The sequence below is a fragment of the Loxodonta africana genome, chromosome 5, assembly GCF_030014295.1.
Source record: "Loxodonta africana isolate mLoxAfr1 chromosome 5, mLoxAfr1.hap2, whole genome shotgun sequence".
In the NCBI taxonomy this organism is placed as follows: domain Eukaryota; kingdom Metazoa; phylum Chordata; class Mammalia; order Proboscidea; family Elephantidae; genus Loxodonta; species Loxodonta africana.
The window spans coordinates 88,289,756-88,303,973 of NC_087346.1; positions in this window are offsets into that span (position 1 = coordinate 88,289,756).

Here is a 14,218-nt window from a genome sequence, read left to right on the forward strand (position 1 = left end):
AATAAATTTCCACTTTCAAGGTGTAGGACTAGGAGTGAAAGTAAACTTAAAAAGGAAAAAACTGAATTTCTTATATACAAAAGTATTCAGTATTTTTTTTTCTCTATTGAGGAAAATGATCATATTCATTTTAGAAAGTCAAGCAAACAGAGACAACAGAACGCCAAACATGTCATGATAGAGAAACAATGGGGCCTAAGTAAAACACTACAGAGAAAAACCAAGATGTAACTTTATTTTCATATCTAGTTAAACAACTACTGAGATAAATGGTGGGAAGATTCCATTTTCTTGTGATCTACAATAACTACACAGAGTCTATATAATGTACTTGCTCTGACCAAATTAAAACAATATTTATTTTAACTTTGTACTGCCAAAAATGTCAGTATATTAAAAAAAAACAAAACAAATAAGTCACCTGTGTGCTCGACATTATAATATAATCCATGAAGAAGAGGAAGATGGGAAAATGCCACTAGTCAGTTTATTGTGAATTCTTCTAAGATTTGAGACTATAATGAAATTCACATAAAGACAACCAGCATATTTTATGTAGTAAATTTTTTTTTTTTTTTTTGGCGTGGTTGGATGGGAGGGGATGATGAGATAATCCATCCAAACTATTAAGTAAAATGGGATTAGAACTAACTGCTTGTACATTTAAATTTTTTCTAAACTACAAAGCCTTGAAGGGAAGAAAGATCCAGGTGTTAAAGTATAGCTGTAACAATGCAACTGAAGCCAGGGATAAGAGCTTCAGTCTGAGGTGATTGCAGATATTTTTTGCCCTGACTACTGTATTTACAGCCTGTGTAGAGCTGGTGGTCTTGTCGGAATCATCTGGGCTCACATGGAAGATATCATAGGGAAGTTATCCCGGGAACTGCCTCTCTGCTGCATCTAATCTGTCAAGGAATTACTAACTACCTGGATATGAAACTGAAGAATAAAAACTTAATATCAGCCACCTTCATAATCTGAGTTTTTCTAAATTATTACTGAGCTGTTGTAGACACAACATTCAAGTGAATTATGAAGTCAAGAATGACACTATGACGTATGGGCAGACTAATGTTGAGATTTCATTGGGTCTCTCAGTTACCCTTTCCTCCTTGTATACAGCTACTTGTGCAAGTTCTGTACATTAGTAGGAAAAATTTTCTCTCCATTGACCCAAATAATATTTGCAAATGAGCTGATAAAACTTAGAATCTTGGCTAAGATAAGAAAACTGACATGAATTAACAGTATTAATCTTTTGCATAAAGTATTTTTTGTTCCATTTAATGAAATGTTTTGGGAAAAAAAAAAACAAATTTGAGAAAAATGATGAATTTTAAGACATAAACACAGTTCCAACTAAATTACTGTCAATGCCCCATTAAAAGAGGAGCCCAGGTGATGCAGTGGTTAAGTACTTGGCTGCTAACCAAAAGTTTGAACCTGCCAGCCGCTCAGAGGGACAAAGATGTAGAAGTTTGCTTCTGTAAAGATGACAGCCTTGGAAAGCCTGTGAGAGCAGTTCTAGTCTGTCCTTTCGGGTCTTTATGAGTCGGAATTGACTCAACAGCAACGGGTGTTTTGCTTCGATCCCATTAAAAATTGATTGCTTTTGTCTCAGTACATTCTCCAGCTGGGCCTCTAGGTGGCACCTCCAAGCTCTAAGAACCTAATGCATGAAGAACTGGATCTTCAAGTAATACTGAAAAATGTAGTAGAAATTCTATGATAGGACCTTGAAATGCAAAAGAATGCAGTTCATTCTTGCATAGGCATTTACATGGCATACTTATTAGTTAGTATTTCCCATATTTCTGGAGATTAGATTCCAAACTAAAAAAAGAAAAAGAAAAAAGTGATGCATGTGATTTGAAGAATTCCCTCTGCGACAAACTTGAGGATATCTAAATTAAGGAGAAATTTTAATATTTTAAATTGCATTATATTTCTCAGAGAAAAAATTTTGGTATTTCCTTTTACAAAAGATTTGAGAAATAGAGGCTGGAGTCACAGTGAAAATATGAGCAATAGTTGAAACTTGATGTACACAGAGAAATGGATAATACAGAGTCATACTTTTAAAATGAAAACTCCTTTTGAAAGGTACACCTTATCTTTACTTGTTGACTCTCTCATTACTCAATATTTCACATTTATGACAATAGTAAAAAATCTACCATCGATTATTTGGCACATTAATGATGTACTTCTGGCAGTAATGAACACTGAGGTGTGAGGTGAGAGTAATGCTGGCTTTTGTGGGTAAAGTTATGTGTCACCTTAGCTGAGCCATGATTCTCAGTGGTTTGGCAGTTATGTAATGATGTAATTTGGCAGTTAGGAAATGATGTAATTTGGCAGTTATGTAATGATGTAATCGTCCTCCATTTTGTGATCTGATGTAGCATCCTCCATTTTTACATAACACCAATTTTGCATAATGACTGGTCTTCGGAACATAACCATGTAGATAAGTGAGGAGAAGGTGTAAAGTCATGACTCTAATGATATTTTTTAATTGTACAAGAGGGCGGGAAGTTCCTCATCTATATATTTTACCTCTCTTCCCTCTGAGCCTCATAAAGTTCTCTGTATATAATAATCTTTCAATAAATGTTGTTGAATGGCTCTTTTATTTTTGTGTTATGCAGAAAACATAGCTTTATTATTTTTTACAGGTTAATTTTAAGAAGTCTTTCCTAGGTTTTAGTAACTGTATGACATAAGTTATTTAAACACTCTAGACCTCAGTTTACTCACCAATAAGGCAGGGATAAGAATATTTACCTCCGATGGTTGTTGTAGGCATTAAAATGAGTTAATGTTTGAAAATGCTTAGCACAGTTCTTGAAACATGGTAGGTACTCAGGAAATGGTAGATATTATAACTGTGGCTGTAACAAAAAAAAAAAAGTCTTGTTTTAAACAATATGATACTTGATCATAATAGCTGAATAAATATTTTTGAAATGAAGAAATAATTAGATCAATAGAATTGGCTGGTTTCTTGTTTCAGTCTCATTCTAAAAAAGAAGTTTTATTGTGATCATTCCAAAACATGGTACTCTATGACCATGAGAGTTTATTCTAATTGTTCATTTCACTATTTTAAAGTGATAATCCTTATTAACCATAGAGCAACAGGATTAGATCAAGTTTAGTTCAAGTGTTGCCTCCTCCATGAAGAATTCCTTGATTTCTTCAAATGGAAGCAACATCCTCTTTTCTGCAATTCTGAAATATAATGTTCCTTTGAGATAACTGTAGATTCACATACAGTTGTAAAATATAATTCAGAGAGATCTTGTGTACTTTTTTCTAGTTTCCCCCAATGATAGTATCTTGCTTAACAATAGTACAATATCACCATCTGGAAATTGACATGAAGACAACTCATCAACTTTACTCAGATTTCACAAGTTTTAAAAATATACACACTGTGTGTGTGTTTAGATCTGTGTGATTTTATCACAAGTGTAGATTCATATCACTACCACCATAGTCAAGAGACAGAACAGTTCCATCTGAAGAATCCCCTATGCTATCCTTTTATAGTCACACTCACCTCCCTCCCTAATCTATTCTCCATTTCTCTAACTTTGTTATTTCAAGGAGAGTAAACAAATGAAACCATACAGTATGTAACCTTGTAGGATTGGCTTTTTTCACCAGCATCATCCCCTTTAGATCTATCCAAGTTGTTGTTTGTATCAATATTTCATTCCTTTTTATTACTGAGTAGTATTCTATGGTATGAGTGTACCACAATTTGCTTAACCATTGACCCATGGAAGAATATTTGGGTTGTTTTTAGTTTTGGGTTATTACAGTAAGCTACTATGAACATTCACGTGCAAGTTTTGTAGAAACATACATTTTTATTTCTCTGTGATAAATGCCCAAGAGTGCAATTTCAGGGCCATATAGTAAGCACATGTTTAGCTTTTGAAGAAACTGCCATATTCATTTCCAGGATGGCTCCTTACCAGTTTTTAAACTATTTGTACTTATCACTCTCTACTTACGTATTTTAGATAGCATGAATAGATTTGATTTCAACAACTAGACTGCAAGTTTCTTAGGAGTAGGGACTGTGACTGATTCATTTGTATACCTTTCATAGTTTATAGGGAAGTACATTATTTATGATAGGTGCTCAACAGATATTTATTAAGTGAAGAGTGAATATACAGTGTGAAAAGCAAACAAGCAGCAATATATGTAAAATAAAAAGAAACAATGACTTGAATACAAAAGAATTAACAGTATTTCCTTCATGAATGTGTAATGACCTAATTGTTGTATTTCTGTACTTTGCCACAAGTACCTCTAAATATCTTATTTTGGTTAATATAAAATCTTGTTCTTTACTTTCCTACGTGGTATGCAATCAGACTAAAAACACAGTTTGTATGGTGAGCCTATAATTGTGCCTGAATTTATCTCCTGATATATGATGTATGTAATGATTTTCTGACATCTCTGTATCAGCTTCTACACTGTACTTGTGGGGTGGATTCTAATATAGGGATATACTCAATAAATATTTGTTCATCTTCTTAGTTTAATTTTTATAACCATGACTCAATAATTTGTTTGTCCTAATGTAATTTTTATTATACAGTTCTCAAGGTGGAGTGAAAGACAGAGGCTGTGACGTGGAATTTTAAGGTCTCCATTAGTTGACATGCTTTGGTATGGCTGTACCCTGCTTATAATTACAGCCTTGCATATGCCCTTGACTTCTTCCCCAATCTCTCTTTCTCTTTGCTACTTTACACAAAGAATTAGATCTTTGTCCTTGGTTCCTGAGAAATAATTTCTAAAATCTTGGAATTTCCCCAGCGATTGAAGTGTCTTTGATGAGGCCTCCAGAGCACACCTGAAGGTTTATGCTAATGAGGCAATTCAGGTCAGAAAGATCACCTTGTGATATCAGCCCACTTAGGGGGAGAAGAAGGCATGACTCAATCAAACATGTGTGAAGCCCTAATAAAGGCTCTGGACAGGGAGACTCAATGACTTCCTGGTTGGTGACAGACATCAATGAACGTGGTATAGAAGCATATCCCTTTTTGGGACACAGAAGATCCATGCTGGGTACCCTCTCAGACCTTGCTGTATGCATCTCTTCATTTGTATTCTTTATTTTTTTTGCCATAATAAAACTAATTTTAAGTATAGAGCTTTCCATGAGTTCTGGGAGTCATTCTAGCAAATTATCAAACCCAAGCGGGTAGTAGGAGCCAGCAGGTCAGAAGTGAAGGGAGCCCTGGGGACTCTCGAGCTTGTGCTGGCATTCTAAAGGTACAGTGGGAAAACTCCAAATTTGTAGCCAGCAGGTCAGAAGAGAGGATATTGTGGGGACTCACAAGCTTGTGGCTGGCGTCTGAAGTCTTGAGCAGACCTGGCAGTCTGGAGGACTGTGCCCTTTTACTTGTGAGGTCTGAGCTAGCTCTGGTGGTTAGGGTCAGAGAAAAAAGTGCCACATTTGCAGCTGATGTCAGAACATAAGTGAAACAGAATTGATAATAAATTGATTTGGACTGATTACTTAAAGTTTCATGTCAGAGGAGCGAGATCTGGGATTTAATATTGTCGGCAGCTACTCTGCCACACTTACTTTTTACCACCACTTTGGTAAAATCCAACTCTTTCCTCCAATATCCATGTAGCTAAACATGGTTAAACAAAAATGCACAACTAGATTGACTGGTCTGACTTCAAATTCATGATCATAAACCTCTGGTATAATCCTAATGCTTCCTGGCCATCCTTGCAGTTCAGTGAATTGCTTTCATATGGCCTTTCTGGCAATGGTCTTGTAACTCTTACAAAATGATTGGCAGAGCCACAGTCTTGCAAGTGATTGGTTGATTACTACATAAATTGAATGACTGTGGCCTACAAATGGGGTTGGTCAGTTTGTGGTCCTGGTGGGAGGGCCATTCCTTGAAATTGACAAGGAGTAGGCTTATATGGAGGAGCCCTGGTGGTGCAGTGGTTAAACACTGGGCTCTAACCAAAAAGTTGTCAGTTCAAACCCTTCAGCCACCTCTCAGGAGAAATGTGTCTCAGTCTGCTTCTGTAAAGATTTAGAGCATTGGGATACCTATGGGGCACTTCTACTCTGTCCTACAGGGTCACTGTGAGTCAGAATGTGACTTGATGGCAATGGGTTAATTTTTTTGGTTTGGGTAAGCTTATGTAAGGGCCAATCCTGCAGAGTTCCAGGGAGACCTCTCTATCATCAAGAAAAGTCTTGGACCATGCACCGGGGATCCCTGCCCTGAGAACCTCCTAGACTGAGAAGAAAGGGTTGTAACACCAAAGACAGCCCAAGACAGTGAGACAGTGGCGGTGGGCTTGCCAGCCCATGATGTGAGAGCTGAGTGGCTTCAGGCAGGTGGCTTGTCAGTGGAGCTGAAAGTGTTGTAATACTTGCCCATGCAGGGCAGAGGCCTGTGTGTGCCCTCTGCAGGGGTTGCCTCATAGGATCCAACCAAAATATAGCCAAAATCAAGAAAACACTGATAAAGCAATAGAAAAATTTAAGAAAATAATAGAACAAAATTTCAAAATAAATTATTAAAAATCATACAAAAACAGCAATTAGAAATCCAAAACGTAAACAACAAAATTTCAGAACTAGACAATGCAATAGGTTTTAGGAAAAAATTTGAAACAACGGAAAACAAAATCAGTGAAACTGAAGTCAAATGCAGAGATGCCATCTGGAGGAAAAATCAGGGAAAAGAATGAAGCAGAATGAAGAAAACCTAAGAACTATGTGGGATACAATCAAGAGCAAAGGCTGTAGTCTGATCTTTATCAGTAAGTGTTTCAAGTCGTCTTCATTTTCAGCAAGCAAGATTGTGTCATCTCATCTAACTCAAATGGCGTAACATACTTTGTAAAGAAAATGTTTTATGTCCTACTTTGGTAGTAGCGTCTGGGGTCTTAAAAGCTTGTGAGCGGCCATCTAAGATATTCCACTGGTTCCACCCCATCTGGAGCAAGGGAGAATGAAGAAAACCAAAGACGTAAGGGAAAGATTAGTCCAAAGGACTAATGGATCAAAAATACCACAACCTTCACCAGACTAAGTCCAACTAGATGGTACCTGGCTACCACCACCTACTGCTCTGACAGAGATCACAATAGAGGGTCCTGGACAAAGCTGGAGAAAAATGTAGAACAAAATTCACACAAAAAAGACCAGACTTACTGGTCTGACAGAGACTGGAGAAACCTTGAGAATATGGCCCCGCACACTCTTCTAACTCAATACTGAAGTCACACCTGAAGTTCACCCCTCAGCCAACGATTACACAGGCCCATGAAGCAAGCAATAACAAATGTAGCTCAACCATGTATACAAGACTAAATGGGCACACCTACCCAGGGGCAAGGATGAGAAGGCAGGAGGGACAGGAAAACTGCAATAGGAAACCCAGGGTTGAGAAGGGAGAGTGTTGACATGTCATGGGGTTGTTTGATCAATTTCATAAAACAATATGTGTACTAACTGTTTAATGAGAAACTAGTTCTGTAAACCTTCATCTAAAGTACAATAAAAAAAGAATGTCTGCCTTGAGCACCATGCTCTCCGAAGGTGTATCTATCTGGGATCGAACAGACAACAGCAACATAAAAGATTATGTAGGAAACTATATAGGAAACTTAGCCAGCAGTGAGTTTATGTTAATTGAGGAGGAACAACTCAGAAAAGGAGAGTGAGAATGTTGGCATAACTGGAAAAATGTAATCAATGTCACTGAATTGTTTGTGTAGAAACGGTTGAATTGGTGAATGTTCTGCTGTGTATATTCTCAACAAAAACAAAAACAATTATAAAAAAACTTAAAAAGGATTATATGATTTTGTCTCCACAAGAGTATCTATCCTAAAGTAAACACATTTAATGGTAAATTTCAGAAGCATTCCCATTGAGATCAGAAACAACACAAGCATGGCTGCTATTGCCACCAATATTCAACACTGTATTGTGGATTTTAGCCAAGCAATAATATAAACAAAAGAAATAAGAGCAATAAGAATTGAAAAAAATTCAAAAATGTCACTATTTATAGATAATTGTCTACATAGAAAATCCAAGAAAATCTACGGACAACTACTAATATTTGTAAGAGACAGCAGATTTTCTAGATGTACTATCTACTAATACCAATCAGTAGCATTTCTATACACTAGCAATAAACAATTAGAAACCATAATTGAAAAAAAGTTACCAGCCACAAGTGCAAGCAAAACTTGAAACATAGAAATAAATGTATCAAAGATGTTCTTTCTATGCCTTTATGAGGAAAATTACAAAATGCAGTTAAAGCGTAGAATAGAAAATCTGGACAAGTGGAGAGATAAACCATATTCATAAATAATCAACATCATAAAGATGTCTAATCTTCCCAAAATATTCTATGAAATAGATAAAATTTCTATCAAAATCTGAAAGCCCTCCTTGTATCTTAATAAACCGATTCTTAAATTCACATGGCAGAATAAAAGGTTAAGAACAACCGATGTAAACTTGAATAAAAATAATATTGAGAAATATATGCACTCAGAATTCATAATTTATTGTTTTTTTTTTTTTTTTTTTATAGCAGGGGTTGGCAAACCATAGCTCATGGGCCAAATCTGGCTTAATGCCTCCTTTTGTAAATAAAGTTTCATTGGAAAAAAGTCCTGTTCATTTGTTTACATATTGTCTATGGCTGCTCTTGTGTTGCAATGGCAGTTGAGTAGTTGCAACTGAGACCATATGGCTTGCAAAGCTTCAAATATTTACTATCTGTCTCATTACAAAAGAGATTTGTTTTTATAATAACCATTGTTTTATAATGACCCTTAGCAGAGGAAAAGATATATAGGCCAGTGAAACATAGGAGAGAGCTAAGAAACATGGAGGTGCCATTTGTGAAATTGGAGGCATTATACACCAATGGAAAAAGGATAAATTTTTAATAAAGGAATCTGTGAAAACAGGCTATTAATAAGAAAGAAAAACAAAAAACACAAAATTTGAAAATTATTTCATGCCACCACAAAAAATATTTCTGAAGTTTTTTAGACCTGAATATGAAGAAATATGACTTTAAATATTAAAGGAAAATGCTTTAAAGAAATCAAGGAGGAAAAGATTTTTTTTAACATTTTATCTCTCACAGTACAAATTATAAAGGAAAAAGTATGACAAACTAGACTATTATGGATTAAAAAAAAAAAAGAACAAGCAAACCCTGTGCGTAAGAAATGAACCTAACAAATTAATACCAGTATATGTACAGAAAGGAGCCCTGGTGGTGTAGCAGTTAAGCACTAAGCTGATAATTGAAAGGTCAGCAGTGAGAACCCACCAGCCAGTCCAGGGGAGAAAGATGTAGCAGTCTGCTTCCCTAAAGATTAGAACTTTGGAAACAGTATATGGTAGTTCTACCTTGTCCTATTGTGTTGCCATGAGTTGGAATTGACTCCTCAGCAATGAGCTTGGCTTTGGTTTGAATATGTAAAGAACTCACACATACCCATAGGACAAAGGCTAAATAATCCAATAGGAAAAATAAACTGAGGATATAAACAGGATTCTCAGAAGAAGAAATACAAATACTCCTCCCTCTAAAAATGTGAAATGGTGATTATTCTCACTGGTAATCGGAGCAATGCAAGTGTAAACCACACAAAGTAGAACTTCATTCACATCAGAATGACAGCAATATTAGTTCTATTAAAACCAGGGGCAGATTAATCAGTAAGCAAGGTACGTATGGGCTTACCTGTGTGCACTTACTAATCTGTAGTGAACAATTTCACATCAAAGATGTGGTGAAAAATAGGTGAAACTGTTCACTACAGATTAGTAAATACATACAAGTAAACCCGTGTGTACCTTGCTTTTTGGGTAATCCAGCCCTGATTAAAACTGATACCTTATGAAAAGTCACTTGTCAAAAACTGGTTACAACTAGTTTCACCTGAGGAGGAACAAGTCAGTATAATGGAATTAGTAAACACAGAGTTAGGATTATCCTGATTTACCACAAAGCTGCCTATTGGATGTACCTCTTGGATGACAAACCCAAGATGGACTATTATATTTTACTAAGTAGCCCAGACAACAAAATTTGTCATTCCCTGCATGACTCCTATCTTGAAACTAAAGAAACAAGACCGTCATTGACACTAGTTAAACAAGTTTCATCTTATTTGTGCTCTACATCTCACCTAGCCCATAAAAACAAACCAACCAACATTGGATATAACACATAGCCCTGTGAAACACATTTATCATCACTATTATCCCTGCCACTGCAACAAAAGCACATTATGTGCAGGTAAGTGGGATTTGATTTGAACAATTAAGTCTATGAAACCTAACAAGTTGCTAGAGTATCTACTAGTTTTTTTGTTAATTGGTAACTTTCTCTAATTTAGATCTTTATTTCTGGATACTGTCAAGAAACATGCTATTTTTTTCTGAGGTCTACAAAGCCCTGCAAATTCTTTGGGAAAATTTTAGAAAGCTTTTTTAAAAATGAGAATTCAGCAGATTTTTTTTCTTACTAGGGAAGAATATAAGTATGTAATTGACCTGGATTGTTAAGGAAATGAGGCATAGCACTTCCTTCATAACTGCCCTGGTGGCACAGTGGTTAAAGCACTAGGCTGCTAACCAAAATGTTGGCAGTTCTTCAAATCATCAGCTGCTCCTTGGAAACCCTATGGGGCAGTTTTACTCTGTCCTATATGGTCTAGTCACTATGAGTCAGAATCGACTCAACAGCAGTAGGTTTGGTTTTTGGTTTTATATAAGTACACTGCCATTTTTTATTCTCCAGTAATAAAACTAAAATCATATTTTCTAATATGAAAAAGCTTTCTTAGAAATAATTTAAAAATCTGAACACTGTTATAAAATTTTGTATATAGAGAACAAAAAAAAAAATAATGTACTTTAAAATAGAGATCCTGAATTAACAGCTAATAAACTGCAGGTGGTCCTCAAAACTTCACAGATTTTCAAATGGGTTCCCTTCCATAGGCTCTCTTCTTTTCCACACTCCCCAAATTTTGGTTTACCAGGGTTACATACGAAAGTAGAGGGGACAGTCTATTCAACCCATTAGATCATTACAGTTCTCTGCTCCTTATCTAGAACTCTCTCTCTTGTGATTTAAAGTCCTCTATGGAGGGAAAAAGGTAGATAATTTATAAAATTTAGGGACGTCTAGACTGGAATCTTGCTTTAATGCCCCTCACTACATAGCAAAATTTAATATAAGGTGTATTTAATTCAAATGGTCTGTAAATGGAGTTCTACTAAGTACAAAGTTTATTTTGTTATGCTTTGCAGTTTAACTGTTAAAGCAATACCAGAATGTGGTTATAAGGAATCTAATGTATGAGGTGATACCTGGAATTGACTTTGAGGATAGAATTACAGTAAGACTGATGTTTTTAAATGTGAATAGTATAGTTAACATAGTTAACATCCTTTTTATTCACATCACTATTGCGATTTCACTAAATTGAATGGTTGGTTATGCCAAAATAACAATGATACTTACTTGATGTAAATTCAATCCAAAAATGAGGTATCATGGTCTAGTTAAGTATATGGAGTTAGTTAAATTAATTGAAGATTAACTTCTATTTTCTTTGTTAAATGAGTGATTGATCATGGGATGCAAATTCTTACCTTTTAAAAATGCATTTGGTAAATGAAATAGTAAATTGTTTCATTAGCAGATCTCTTTTTGGTAATTTAGAACATCATTTTAGCACATTCAGCTGTTTTTCAAAAATGATAATAACCTAATAATAAAGCTATTATTAAAAAGAAAAGTCAATCTCTAGATTTCCTAGAGGAAGGATTGAATAAATTATAAAAAGTTATTTCATTACTAAATCATTATTTGCCAAATACTGTGATCATGTCGACATAGAATAACTGCCTTAATTGTTTTTGACATGAAGAAAGCCATATAGAAGGGGAAAAGTCATATCAGACCCATAGACAACAATATGTATTCTTTAGAACTTTCCAGATGATCCAAAGTAGTCTTTTAGAGGAAAAACCTCTTATAAGCTATAAGGTAGTAATTGATTGCACAGAAACCATCTCAGTCACTTCAGAATCACTCTTTAGGCTCTGCAATGTTTGAGTTCCCCATATTCATATGTATGCCTCAGAAACACTAAACTATCAGAGTAAGTTACAAATGGCTTATCCAAAACAAATTTGAGACCTAAGATCTCGCTCTCATGGTAACTTTCTTCTAGTCATTAGAAGAGATACCTTTTCAGAAATGAATAGGGTTATAAATATTGACATTAATTAGTTGAATTGCATAGTCTCTTTAAAGTATGATTCATTTGTGTAAGAAACACTGTGCCTGAATAGACCTTTTACTCCGAAGAGATTAAGCAACAGAATTCCAGTATGAAAGTATACATGGAATGTGTCTGGAATAGGGAGTTTCTATAAAGAGCTTTGACAAATAAAGTTGGTTCTGGGGAACACTAATTAACAAGTCATCAAAAGAGACAAAGAGGTATAAGGAAGAAGTAAGATTGAAAACAGAGATCAAAGTAGAGAGGAAATAAGACTGGGTGGAGTTGCACACTTGTGGCATAAGGTAATGTTAAACAAACAAACAAACAAACAAAAAAACCCCAGAATTTGTCTGCCTAAGAGTTGATTGGTCCTGGAAGAGATGAGAACAAAAATGCACTCATTCATGGGGAATATCTAATATGCAAATATATCCTGTTATAGATTGAACTGTGTTCCACCAAAATGTATGTCAACTTGGCTAGGCTGTGATCCCCAGTATTGTTTGACCATCTACCATTTTGTCATCTGATGTGATTCTCTTACGTGTTGTAAATGCTACCTCTTTATGTTAATAAGACAGAACTCAATCTACAAGATTAAGTTGTATCTTAAGTCAATCTTTTTTGAGCTATAAAAGAAAGAAACGAGCAGAGAGACAGAGGGGACCTCATACCACCAAGGCTGAAGAACCAGGAGGGAAGCACATCCATTGGACCTGAGGTCCCTGCACTGAGAAGCTCCTAGACCAGGGAAAGATTGATGGCAAGGACCTTCCCCCAGAGCCAATAGAGGGAGAAAGACTTGCCCTGGAGCACTTTCAATTTGGACTTCTAGCCTCCTAGACTGTGAAAGAATAAATTCCTCTTTGTTAAAGCCATCCACTTGTGGTATCTGTTATAGCAACACTAGATAATTAAGACATATCCCCTAACTACAAACTCTTCTGTTTTGGGAGCTTTCTTTAGAATGATGCAGTAGGAAATAAAGTGACAAAGGAAATGGTTAATGGTTCAAACTTAAACTTTGTATTTGAAATCACAAAGTTTTGTGAGACAACCCATCCTCCAAAAAGGAGATTTCATGACACCATGTCTTTCAAGATATGGAGAATAACTTGTGTTTGAACCTCATGTAGATTAGATTAAGGGTAGCGATAAGACCTAACTCTAACCCTAGACCACTCTATCTATGTAATACCAAGTCATCATATTTTCTAATTCATTTTCATCTAATTGATTGGTTTTGATGATTAAGCAACTAACTTATTAATTTATACTATACAAATCATTTGTGTTCCCTGCAGAAAAATTAGAAAATATAGTTAAGAATTTTAAAAAAGGAAAAAATCTACCCATAATCTCACAACACAGTGATAATAATTATATTACGTATTTATAAATCTTTATATGAGTACATAAATGATTTGATGTTGTTGTTAGGGGCCATCGAGTTGGTTCCAACTCATAGCAACCCTATGCACAAGGGAAGGAAACACTGCCCATCCTTGCACCACCTTCGCAATTGTTGCTATGCTTGTGTCAATTCATCTCCTTGAGGGTCTTCCTCTTTTTCACTGACCCTTTACTTTACCAAGCATGATGTGCTTCTCCAGGGACTGGTCCCTCCTGATAACATGCCCAAAGTATGTGAGACGTAGTCTCACCAGCCTTGCTTCTAATAAGCATTCTGGTTGTGCTTCTTCCAAGACTGATTTGTTCATTATTTTGGCAGTCCACGGTATTCTTCACCAATGCCACAATTCAAAGACATCAATTTTTTGATCTTCCTTATTCATTGTCCAGCTTTTGCGTGCGTATGAGGCAATTGAAAACACCATGGCTTGAGTCAGGGCGCACC